This window comes from Eptesicus fuscus, chromosome 21, assembly GCF_027574615.1.
Source record: "Eptesicus fuscus isolate TK198812 chromosome 21, DD_ASM_mEF_20220401, whole genome shotgun sequence".
Taxonomy (NCBI): Eukaryota; Metazoa; Chordata; class Mammalia; order Chiroptera; family Vespertilionidae; genus Eptesicus; species Eptesicus fuscus.
The window spans coordinates 45,904,220-45,917,635 of NC_072493.1; positions in this window are offsets into that span (position 1 = coordinate 45,904,220).

Consider the following 13,416-nt stretch of genomic DNA (forward strand, 5'->3'; position numbering starts at 1 on the left):
TCCAGCAACACACTGTTCGCTTTCTCTCTTTTTTTTTTTCTTTTTAAAATATATTTTATTGATTTTGTACAGAGAGGAAGGGAGAGGGATAGAGAGCTAGAAACATCGATGAGAGAGAATCATCAACCAGCTGCCTCCTGCACACCCCCTACCCTAGGGATGTGCCCGCAGCCAATGTACATGCCCTTGACCGGAATCGAACCTGGGACCCTTCAGTCCGCAGACCGACGCTCTATCCATTGAGCCAAACCGGTTTCGGCTCTTTGCAGTAAATTGAAATCAGGAAGTGTGATGCCACCAGCTTTGTTCTGGCTCAGGATTGCTTTTGTTAATGGAGGTCTTTTGATTCCCTTTCCACATTTTCTATTTATTTCTTTGTATAATACCGTTGGAGTTATTCGCATTGCATTTAATCAGTAGTTTGCTTTGTGTATTATAGCTATCTCCACCATATTTCATTTTCAGATCCATGAACACAGGTTGTCTTTCAAGTGATTTGTGTTTTCTTCCATTCCTTTCATCACTGTCTTATAGTACTCACTGTCCAGATGTTTCACATTTTGTTTGAATTTATTCCTGCGGGTTTTATTGTTTTGGATGCTATTGTAAATTTGATTACCTTCTTCATTTTTCCATCAAGGAATTTATTATTAGTGTGTAGAAATGGAACTAATATTTGTGTTTTTATTTTGCATCCTGTCATTTTTCTGTATTTAATTCTTTATTCTTCTGTTATCTTCACCTGAATAGTGAGGATGTTTTCCATTGATTGTCCTTTATAAAGAGAGTGGGAGACAGAGAGAGAGAGAGAAACATTGATTGGCTGCCTCCCACATGTGCATCTACTGAGAGTGGGGATCAGTCCTGCAACCCAGATACCTACCCTTGACTGGGAATAGAACCCTACCCCTCCAGTGCACAAGCCAGCACTCTCATCAGTGAGGCACAGTGGCTAGGGGTATTAATAAATTCTTTAAATTATTTATTTATTTATTTATTTATACTTGTATTTTTTTATTTCTGAGAGGAAGAGGAGAGAGAGATAAAAACCTCAATGATGAGAGAGAATCACTCATTAGCTGCCTCGTGTACGACCCTCACTGGTGATTTTGAGCTCGAAAGTAGTGCAGGTGTCCTAACATAGAATCCCATTGTGACCTTCTAGTTCATGAGTCAATGCTCAATCAGTGAGACATGCGGGGCATTTTATTGATTTTAGAGACAGGAATGGAGACAGAATGAAAGAGTGAAGCATTGATGTGCTGTTCTACCCATCTGTGCATTCATTGGTTGTCCCCTACATGTACACTGTTGGGGGATCAAACCCACAACCTTGGTGCATCGGGACCACACGCTCAATAACTGAGCCACCTGGACAGGGCTCTGAATTTGTTTATTAATTTCAGGAGCTCACAGTGGGATCTTGACAAATTTCTCTATGGAGGGTCATGTCATCTGGTAACACCAACATCTCTTAGGATGCCTTGTGGTTCCTAGTGACAGTTGTGTCTTATCTTTCATTTATTTTTTTACTTATTTGAGGTTTGGTTTTTGTTTGTTTGTTTGTTTGTTTTAGTTTTAGTGTAGCTAAAGGCTTGCACATTTTTATATCTTTTTTAAAAATATACCTTTTAGGTATTCCATTCTCTTGTCTCCTTTTATTTATGTTTGTTCTAATATTTATGGTTTCTGTCCTTTGAAACCTTTGGGTTTACTTTCCTGTTGTGTTTCCAGTTTCCTGAGGTGCCATGTTCGGTTCTTTGAGATCTTTTGTGACAATGTAGACATTTATGTCTATAAAATTTCCCATTAGAGTTACATTTTCTGAATGTTATAAGCTCTGTAGCTTGTCTTATTATTTACTTTGCCTCTAGACTTTTTTGAGATTTTTGTTTTTTTTGGCTACCCTAAAATTCTTATGTATTTATTTATTATTCCTTTTACATAGAGAGGAAGGGAAATGGGGGAGGAGGGAGACGAGCGAGAAACATCAACCCGCTTCCATCTGCACACTTGCAAACCAGATAATTAACCCACTTTCTGATATGTGTCCTAACCAGGAATTGAACCCTTGACCCTTCGATATACAGGCTGATGCTCCAACTAACTGAGCCACACTTGCCAGGGCATTGTGTGGTTTTTAAAAACAAAAATCTTCGGTTTTTTGGAGAACGGGCCACTGGGATCATTGAGAACAGAAGCTCAGTGGCTAATAGTGGTAACGCTGACCCTTTATTTTTATTTTTATATAAGAAAATTTTTTTATTGATTTCAGAGAGTTAGCGGAGAGGGAGAGATAGAAAAACATCAATGATGAGAGAGAATCATTAATTGTCTGCTTCCTGCATGCCTCCTACCAGGGACCGAGCCCACATCCCGATTATGTGCCCTTGACTAGAATCGTACCTTGGACTTATTCTATACAGACTCACATCGCCAGCATGAAAGGTCCTAAAGGGAAGTCATTTGTGGAGTAATAATGAGTAGACCCTGCCTGTCTTCTTTTTGTCCCAGCCTCTGCTTCTGTCCTCCCTTGGTGAGATTTTCATCATCCAGGGACCTTTTGGGCCATGTTATATATAACAGCCATTTCCTGAGAGTCTTGACTTACTTGTCTTGAAAATCATTGTGTGTAATCATGTACAGTCATGACAGATAAACATTTGTAGTGAACACATTCTGTTTTTATCAGGTAAACATGCACTTCACTTACATTTCCTTTTGTTCAGGTTGCTGCTGTGGAGAAGAGAATGTGGAGGCCCCGACTGAACAGAAGGTTTCTGTAAGAGTGTCACAGGCAAGGAATCCCAAGGTAGCCTTGTCTTCCCAGAAGAGCCACCCCTGTAAGAGTTGTGAGCTTGTCTGGGGAAACATTTTCCACGTGATAGAGGGTAAGGGAACACAACATGGCCAGATACTGTTGAGATGTGGGGCATGTGCAAAACGATTTTATTTCAGTTCAAAATTTCACAAGCAGCATGTGAGAGAGAAGTCTTTCATTAGAGGTATGGAAAGGATCTCACTTGCAAACAACTGTAATTTGAATGTGTCCCACAATCGTTTCACATTTGGGGAGGTTGAGGAAGGTGTCCTCACTGGGTCAGGACATCTCCACCCAAAGGCAACTCAGACGAGAGACAGTCCAACAGCAATTTCGACCTGTGGGATGACATTTCAAAGAAGTAAAGATTATTACAATAGAAAAGAATGTAAGAAAGACATTAGTTGCACCCACACGGTTATTCGGGAAAAAGGTGTCCATCCTGAAAGTCGATCTTCTGTGTCCTCTGAATGTGGAAAATATTTTACCAAATTATCTAGTTTTCATTATCAACAGAGAGTTCACACTGGAGAAAAGCCTTATAAATGCAGTGAATGTGGAAAAAGTTTTACCCGGAGCATTGCCCTTCGTTATCATCAGACACTTCATACAGGAGAACAACCTTATAAATGCAGTGAATGTGGGAAATCTTTTACAGGTAGCAATGGTCTCCGATATCATCAGAGAGTTCACACTGGAGAAAAGCCTTATCAATGCAGTGAATGTGCAAAATCTTTTAGAAGTAGCAATGGTCTGCAATATCATCAGAGAGTTCACACTGGAGAAAAGCCTTATAAATGCAGTGAATGTGGAAAATCTTTTACAGGGAGCAATGGTCTCCAAAATCATCAGAAAGTTCACATTGGAGAAAAGCCTTATGAATGCAGTGAATGTGGGAAATCTTTTACCCATAGCAGTAGTCTCCGATATCATCAGAGCATTCACTCTGGAGAAAAGCCTTATAAATGCAGTGAATGTGGGAAAGCTTACACCAGTAACACTAAACTTTGTCGTCATCAGAAAGTTCACATTGGAGGAAGGCCTTATGAATGCAGTGAATGTGGGAAATGTTTTACCAAGAGCAGTCATCTTCATTGTCATCAGAGACTTCATACAGGAGAAAAGCCTTATAATTGCACTGAATGTGGGAAATCTTTTAAAAGTAGCCATGCTCTTCAATATCATCAGAGAATTCACACTGGAGAAAAGCCTTATCAATGCACTGAATGTGGAAAATCTTTTAGAGGGAGCAGTGTGCTCCAACATCATCAGAGAATTCACACTGGAGAAAAGCCTTACCAGTGCAGTGAATGTGGGAAATCTTTTACTTGTAGCAATAGTCTCCGATATCATCAGAGAGTTCACACGGGAGAAAAGCCTTATAAATGCATTGAATGTGGGAAAACTTTCACCAGTAACACTGGACTTTGTCGTCATCAGAGAGTGCACACTAGAAAAAGGCTTTATCACTGCAGTGAATGTGGGGAATATTTTACTAAGATCGGTCATCTTCATCATCATCAGAGAGTTCATACAGGAATAAAGCCTTATAATTGCAATGAATGTGGAAAATTTTTTACAAGTACCAATGCTCTCCAATATCACAATAGAGTTCATACCGGAGAAAAGCCTTATCGATGCATTGAATGTGGGAAATCTTTTAGAGGGAGCAGTGCTCTCCAATGTCATCAGAAAATTCACACCGGAGAAAAGCCTTACCAATGCAGTGAATGTGAGAAATCTTTTACCACTAAGAGAGTACTTCATCATCATCATAGAGTTCATACAGGAGAAAAGCCTTATAATTGCAATGAATGTGGAAAATCTTTTACAAGTAGCAATGCTCTCCAATATCATAATAGAGTTCATACCGGAGAAAAGCCTTATCGATGCATTGAATGTGGGAAATCTTTTAGAGGGAGCAATGCTCTCCAGTATCATCAGAAAATTCACACCGGAGAAAAGCCTTACCAATGCAGTGAATGTGAGAAATCTTTTACCACTAAGAGAGTACTTCATCGTCATCATCAGAGAGTTCATACAGGAGAAAAGCCTTATTAATGCAGTGAATGTGGGAAATCTTTTAAATGTAGCAAAGGTCTCCAATCTGATCAGAGAGTTCACACTGGAGAAAGCCATATGAGTGCAATTAATGTGACGTATCTCTCAGCCAAATTTCTCAATTCACTCTGCACCTATGAGTCCAAATTTGAGAAGTTTCTTAGATGTGTGGGAAATGTAGTTTCTTAGTAATACAAGAAAATTTGTAAATCCTCTTTCTTCTGAATTGTATCTCATACATTTTATCACGGATATTATGTAAAGTTCCCATAAGTGTTTTTGCTATTATCTTTATTTGTTTTATGTTGGAACACTGTGTAATTATGTTGAACTTTCTAACATACAGAGATGTCCTGCCAGATCTATGTCACTGCATATTTCTGTTGCTGAAGGTATTTCACCTGAACCACCTATAAGGTTTCTATAGGTGGCATCAATCACCATCCTCATGTGCCCAGGGAAGCTACTCTGTTGTCTAATTTGTTGAAGAAAATTAGGAATACCTGAACCCTTGATTCTTACTTGTTTCCCTGTGATGAGTTTTCCAATACGACTGATTACAGTTGGTGCCGGTAAACATAATGTTGCAGAGGGACTGCCATTTTCAGGGACATGCTTTGCCTGAATGCTGGTGATGAATTTATTGAGTGCCTCCGTCATCAATGGAAGAACTGCCGGTCTCATGTCTCTTTGGTTTGTAAAATAATGAATGCTTTTTCCTAAGACTACTTTAATCTTGGGTGTTCTATTTACTGTTTGGGTTAGCTTATAGGAAGATCTGGGTTCTCCAAGCATGATGAGGTGAAAAATTTTGTGGGGTCTCAAATATTTTTGCCCTTGTGCGAACAGTGTGGTGCAGAAATTAGCTCAGCAGTTTTTACCAAATTTACATTGATGTCCAACATTTTCCAGGCAACACTGTGGACTCTCTAGTCCTCATGTGAAGATGGATGCTTTGAGACACAGAGGTCATTCCTAAGAGGCGGTCACTGTGACAACCTCAATTATGTCTGGGAGCATGAAATTCTTTCTTGTTTACAAGCGATGCCAATACATGTGAAGGGAAACTCTTGGCCCTGTGTTGCACAGGGCCATGTGCCCTAAGGCCTACAATTTCACGGGTGATGGTCACTGGTTTGAAGACCAGAGAAGTGAGGGGAAATCCTTTCACTGTAGAAACACTGACCTAACTGTTGTCCTGTCAGAAGCCAATTCCAGCACGTCATCAGGGCTATTCATCTGGAAATGACTGAGTGCATTTTCACAAACCTGAAAAGTATACACAAAATGATTGCTTGCTGCCAGACAGCTGAGAGCATTTCAATTTACATGTTATTGCCTCCTAGTGGCCAAACATCTGAACAGCTGAAAGCACTTCCTCCAATCTGACAATGGAGTCTGTATACCAAATCCTGGCCTTTGATGTATATCTAATTTGCCTTAGGAGAATTTGGGTTAATAAAAAGCCAGGGGCCCTGAAACAAGAGGGAACTTGGTTTCTTTAAGCCAAGCTCCTCTGACCCCCAAATGCCTTCCAAAATTATGCTTTGTCTCTGGAATCTTAAATAATTTACACACGGTGTCTTCTCCAGATTCTTGAACCCTTCTAGATGCTGGATTAAGATCACTAGTATTGTTGGACCAGACTGCAGCCCATTAAATGGCATGGTCCTCATCTAAGTGTGCATCCAAGAATTAATTTGAAGAAAAGACTACAAGAGCTGTGTGGATACAGATCTGCGGGACTCCAGGGATGTTTATCTGCTGTGGAGCGGTCATTGCCATTGATTATAATGAGGAGGTTTTGTGGCTCCTGTAGCTTCTCAGAAGTTACCATCAGAGCCATTGATGTGCTGGCAGCAAAACAAAGATGGAGACAAAGGCTGTCTTTAGTCCAGGGATGTGGGTTTTTTGGGTTTGGGTGAAAGTTTTTCATTGTTCGTTACATTTTCTGTCACTGAGATGAGACTCTTTCCCAGAGGGCATTAAGTACCTGGATTAAATATAAAGTTGCTAAACCTGTTGTTCCAAAATAGGTGAAGGTACATTTCTTTTATCTTGAACCATTGTTAATAGCTCTAATGAGTAAATACATGTGTTAAGTATAGTGTGTCATAAATCTTGATAGGTGCATGAAACTGAAATCCATCATTACACTCATAATACTGACCATATCTGTCATTGTGTAGTTGCTTCCTGACCTCATTTAATTTTTCCCTGTTCTTCACAATTTTCCTAAAAACCATGGATTTACATTCCATTTTACTAGAGAACTTTGCTTTTTTTAAGTATTTTTCTGTTTTAATTTAAATTTCCTAAATTCTTAGAGATTTATTGAAGATATATTAGTAACTCATTTCTTTTTTTGATAGATATTCTTTTTGATGTTGTTGTTAATCCTCACCTGAGGATATTTGTCCATTGATTTTTAGGGTGAGTGGAAAAGACAGGGAAAGACAGAGAGAAACATCGATGTGAGAGAAACACATCAATTGGTTGCCTCCTGCATCAGCCATGATCAGGGCCCTGGCTGAGAAGAAGTCTTCATCCAAGCTACATGCCTTTCATTGGAATCGAACCTGGAACTCTTTGGTCTGCAGGCCTATGCTCTATCAAGAGATAAACTGGCTAGGGCTCTGGTAGATATTCTTATCTTTGAATATATCACTATCATGTCCATTTTAATAAGTATTTGGTTATTTCTAATAAAGCTGGTAGGAACATTTCTGTATAATTCTTTATATGGATATGAGTGTTATTTACCTTTGTCAGTTGGAATCCCCCGAGGGCTCCCGAAGTGTGAGAGGGCATAGGCCGAGCTGAGGGGTCATTCCTGAGTGCATGAAATTTGTGCACTGGACCTCTAGTTTAAAGATATTCTGTAATTTTGTCATTCAAGTCTATATTCAATCCCTGTACTTATGCCCTCTGTGTGAGAGTCTCATACAACTTTATATAATTGTATTTTTGTAAGAATTTATGGTGAGCATTTTCTCAGAAATCTTAAATGCTTTTTTTGTATTAGAATAATATGTGTTAATATTTTATCCTTTATAATAAATATTTTAATTGATTTAAAAAAAAAAAACTTTCTCATTGATTTCATAGAGCAAGGGAGAGGGAGCAAGAGTTAGGAACATGAATTTTTGAGAGCACAGCCAGCATGGCTCAGTGGTTCTATGTGGACCAATAAACCAGGAGGTCATGGTTCCATTCACAGTCAGGGAGGATTTTGTGCCTTGGCTAGATCCACAGTGTGGGTCATGCAGGAGTCAGCTGATCAGTGATTCTCTCTCAGCATTGATTTCTCTCTCTTTCTCTACACCCCCCTCTCCCCCGTCTCCTTTGAACCCTAACCTCTCCCTGCAGGGACATTCCCAGGACAGGCACTTCTCAATCCCCCAGTGCCCACAAGCACCTTTGTCTTGGGTGCATTTTGGTAAGAAATGGGACCTATAAGAAGCCACTGACTCTGCTGCAGGGAGGCAGGTGCTGTGGGCACTCAGGTCTCATTGTGGTGCGCCCACCTGGGAATCTCCAGCAGAATCCCTGGAACTCCCTGAATTTCAGTTGGTTGAATGTAACATGCAGATGATTGATGGCGCTTACTCTGGCCTCCCAAGATCAATAAAATAAGCTGAGTACTTGTTGCCAGGATTCCATGGTTAGATTTTTTAGCATTTTCTCTTTTCAATTCTCACAACAACCTGGACAAGTAGAAACTCATATTAAATTGCTGAAAAAGTTCAGTGTCTTAAGAAATGAAGTCAGCTCCCCACGTTTACACCACAGACAAGTGTCAGATTCAAGGGGCCGGATTTTAACCATTATTTTCTCCAGCGTCAGACACAGTCTCTACCACTGATGAGCAGCCCTCACTGGAGCAGGTGCAGGATGAGGACCAGTGTGGCTCAGCTGCAGCTCCTGTTTCCATGGTTGCAGTTATGTGTTTCCTCCCATTCCCTTTACATCTCAGAGCCCTTACCCTTGGCCTCCCCGTGTTCAGGGGAACGCCATCATTTCTCAGCTGCAGTGGTTTCTCCAGGGGAACCTTCTTTCACAGTGAGCGCCTGTCTGTCTGCCTCCCCTTTGATCCCAGCACAGAGAGTTTGACCCTCAGGAGACCTCGGTAATTATGGCTTTTTCTCTGCACCTTCACTCACACGTTCGGTGTCATGTTGTGATCTCATCCACTGTGATGAATTTCTTGCCTCAGTTTGACCCTTCACATGAGGTTCCTATGTGACACTGACACTCACCCTTCAGGAGAGGATACAATTGGACATGAATTCTGGGACCCAATATTAGGAAGTGATCCTGGAGTCCTACATGATCCTGGTCTCATTGGACAGGTGCTCACCTCTTATTCATGCATAGAACCCCCTGCCCATGTGATTCTGTGCTGTGTATCCCTACTGGCTGAAAGAGACAATGGCTCTCACCATGCTGTTTTCCCTGCAGCCCGGATCATGTTCTGGAGACCCGTCCTCCTTCCCAGTCTCCTGTGTCTGCACCCTGGGTCTTGGGTTTGGAACAGAGTCCTTTTAGGTACAAGCCATCACCGCAGCGCACAGCACACTGGGCCACAACTGAGGCCTTACTGTGCTTTTCCTGACAATCTACCCTAACTGACTCTCCACACACCACATTTTCTGACTGTAGGTGAAGGTGGCTTTTCAGATGATGGTGTTTGCCATTTTGGCCAGTTAGTCTGTTTTTCTGAGTCATTTCCATATATACAGCAGGTATACATGTTAACGTTTTTGTAGTTTCCCCTGTTAACCCCTACTGCATAGTTTAATTATAAGTCCACCTAAAGAACCTAGAAAAGAAGGAAATATTATTTTGCCTTGACAATGTCATTGACCTCATCTTTCCCAGTCACCCCACTTAACTCCTTAGAAGAAAGGAACACCCTTAGGGTTTGGCCCGTGATGCTGACTATAAAAGATTTCACACCTACAGGAAGCCATGCAGAGAGGAAGCTTATTTCACTTTCCAAGAGAGGAAAGGGCCAAGTACTGCTAGTCACTACAGGGCAGGGAAGAAAGTGTGGCTTCTGCTTTTCAGCAGTGGCTGTTGCTCAGGGACCAGGAATGGAGGGGCCTTGGGCTGGGCTGAAGTTGTGTAGCTATGAGGGGCTGTCTTTAAAAGTTAGTTTGTTTGCTTTCCAGGAGACAGTATTCCAGATGTGCTAGGGAGGTGCCTTATCAGTATTTTTCCCAAGCCTATAAAATATGACTAGAGCAAAGGCTATGAAGAGGTCAAAAGAGGCTTGTTTGAAGGGGCGGAGGGGAAGGAAACTTTTTACTAACTACAGACCCCTTGGTCCGAAATGTCCCGGAGGTGTGACCACAGCAGGAAGGAGGGCTATGGAAGAAGGGAGCACTGAGAGGAGCTTGTCTTGTTCAGCGGTTTGAACAGAGGGTCTGTTTGAATTAGAGGAGCCAACAATCTTGGGGTTCAATTAGCAGGCGCTTCTCTTAAATTGGGGAAGGCCACAGCAAAGAAAAGGACCTAATTCATGTTCTTACAAATACCTCAGTGTCATTAAGGACCTAAGGCTTTAGTGACCTGAAGAGTGAATACTTCCAGGAGACCCAATAAAGGGGCACCAGCAATCCTGGGGCCATTGTGTTCAGGAGGACGTCAGCAATGGGTCCTGGAGTTAATAAACCACTCATTGAATTTCCTCCTCAACCCACAGGCTCTAACTCCCCAGTATGGACAAAAATGATGGCACACAGTAAACCAAGCAATCTCAGGGAGCCTGGCATGGCATAGCCAATCTTGCAAACTCAGAGGCTAAAAATAACCATATAGGATGCTTTGAAGTTAAAACTTTCCAAGTAAAAACTAGTCACCAGGGTATTTATGTACTAGCCAGTTTTGTTTTTTGTTTGTTTGTTTTGCAAAGGACAATTTTTACCTTATTGAGCCTGTCTGTCGTCTTTTTGCATCTGTGAAAACAGACCTTTGGATTTTCAGGAACATTTCAGTTTCACAGACTCCTAAGAGTACAATCTCCCAACACAGAAGGTCACAGAGCCCCAATTATTATTGTTCATGGGTTACATATTAACTGTTACCTAATCGATAAACTTGTAAAAATAAGTTTGTGTCTATTTTTTTTTTTTTTTTACTGTTTATCCAACCCCAGAGATGTCCCTCCTTAGCTCTCCTCACTAATTTATCACCAGTGAATGTCATGTAACCCCCTGAGGTCTTCTCCTTTGAGTGTAATGTATAAAAAAGAAGCAAAACTGCGATTCTCCTGAGCATTATTGAACCTGCTGTTATTTTCCTTCCTGGCAAATGTCACAGGCTTGGGTCAAATAAATTTCGAAAAATTCTCCACGGGTTTGGACATTTCTTAGGTCAACACCAAAAGCTATTGTCTCATGTGAAGCAGGAGAACCTTACATGGAGGGGAATCAGCATTTCCAGGGACTCAACTGACCAAAGACAGATTTATAAACACAAATTTAGAGCAGACCCAGAACCCAGCAAGCTAGAGCTTTCCCGTTGCTTTCAGAGAACAGAAGGAAATGCTCAAGGCTCAGGTGAATATGTTTTCATTGTGTGCGTGCGTGTTTTTAACCGTTACCTGAATGTTTCTTTTTACCCTCCCCCTCTTTCCCTCTGAGATTCTGCAGTAATTTCCATGCTTCCATGTCTCTGAATCCACTCCATCAAATGTGAGTGCGATGAAGTGATACTGTCTTTCTCTGACTGACTTATTTCACTTAGCATGATGCTCTCCAGGTCCATCCATGCTGTGTGAAAGAGTAAGAGATTCTTCTTTTTTACTGCTGCCTAGTACTCCATGGTGTAAATGTACCACCGTTTTTTATTCACTCAACTGATGATGGGGACCCGGGGCGGTTTCCAGACCTTTGCTACTGTAAATTGTGCTGCTATGAACAGAGGGGTGCATACTGATTATTTCAGTTGTCTTAGGATATATTCCTAGAAGTAGAATCACTGGATCAAATGGCAGTACCATACTAAATTTTTTGCAAATATTCCAAACTGATTTCCATGATGGCTGTAGCAGTTTGCATTCCCACCAGCAGTGTACTAGGCTTCCCTTTTTCCCACATCCTCCCCAGCACTTGTCCTTTGTTGATTTGCTGATGGCAGTCATTCTGACAGTGGTGGGGTGATACCTAATTGTTACTTTAATCTGCATCTCTCTGATGATCAGTCACTTTGAGCATTTTTCACATGTCTCTTGGCCATTTTATCCACACTGCGTCCCAGGCAGGGCTGACACTTCAGAAACAGATTCTCTTGCCCTGACTGGTTTGACTCAGTGGATAGAGCGTCTGCCTGTGGACTCAAGGGACCTAGGTTCGATTCCAGTCAAGGGCATGTACTCTGATTGTGGTCACATCCCCATACGGGGTGTGCAGGAGACAGCTGATCAATGTTTCTCATCTCATCGATGTTTCTAACTCTCTATACCTCTCCCATCCTCTCTGTAAAAAATCAATAAAATATTTTTTAAAAAAGAAATAGATGCTCTTAAGTATGCATTTCTGTTTTGTGACATTAACTTTGTGTAATGGATTCAATGGAGGCAGGTTAGGTCGAGTTAGCGGCTTGAGCAACCTCTGCAAGCTACAGTTGGCCTGAGGGAGACAGGTGCCTAATGGCTTTAATGAAGGAAGAATGCCTGCCCTTCAGAAAGAGCAGGTCCTGAAGAAAGATATGCAAAACCAGCCACAGCAGGTGCAGGAGAAACAAACTTGCCCCAGACATCACCTCCCCTGAAGGCGCTAGAGGACCCTGAGTATACTTTCCTCTCCATGGCTTCCTGTAGGTGTGTTCTTGGGCTGTTTGACTCTAAATCCAGTCCTGGAGTCAACAGAGAAATGCGGGATCCTGGCCTTGGAGCGGAGAAACTACATTACCCACAAGGCCACGCATGGAATGCCACAGGCTCAGCCAATGGGGGCTCAGAGAAGGCGTTTCCGGTTGGCCGCTTCTGTAGGGCGGGACCAGTAGTCATCTCGGCGGGATTTTGTCTTCTGAGGTTATTGTCTCAGGTGGTCAGGAGTTTCTATTCGCACGGTCTCGTGGAGAAGGTTTAAGAGTGCTTTTACTCGCGAAATAGCCAATGGCGGGAGCCTCCAGAGGTGCTCACAGCTCACACTGGGGATTGAAGCTCGGAGTCACCGCCCGGTCCCACGCCAGGGCCGGGACAGGCACCGCCATTCCTGCAGCGGCTTCTACTCCGGCCGCTCCCGCCCCGCTCGGCCCACAGAGAGCAATGGCGGCGCCCGCGCTGGGGAGCTTCGCTGAGGTGAGTTCCTGTCTCCGGGGTCCCTCACCGCCTCCTCACACCGAATATCACAGCCCGGGTGCGGGCTCCTGTCACGTCCTGCAGCTCAGTCCGCGTGGAGGACCGTGAGGAAGGCGGAGGGGAGGGAGGAGCGTTGTGGCTTCTGAGGCACAGCCAGTGCAGGGCGGAGAGGACAGGGCTGACTGGCATCTGAGGTTCCCTGAGGGTGTGGGCTGTGAGGATTGGC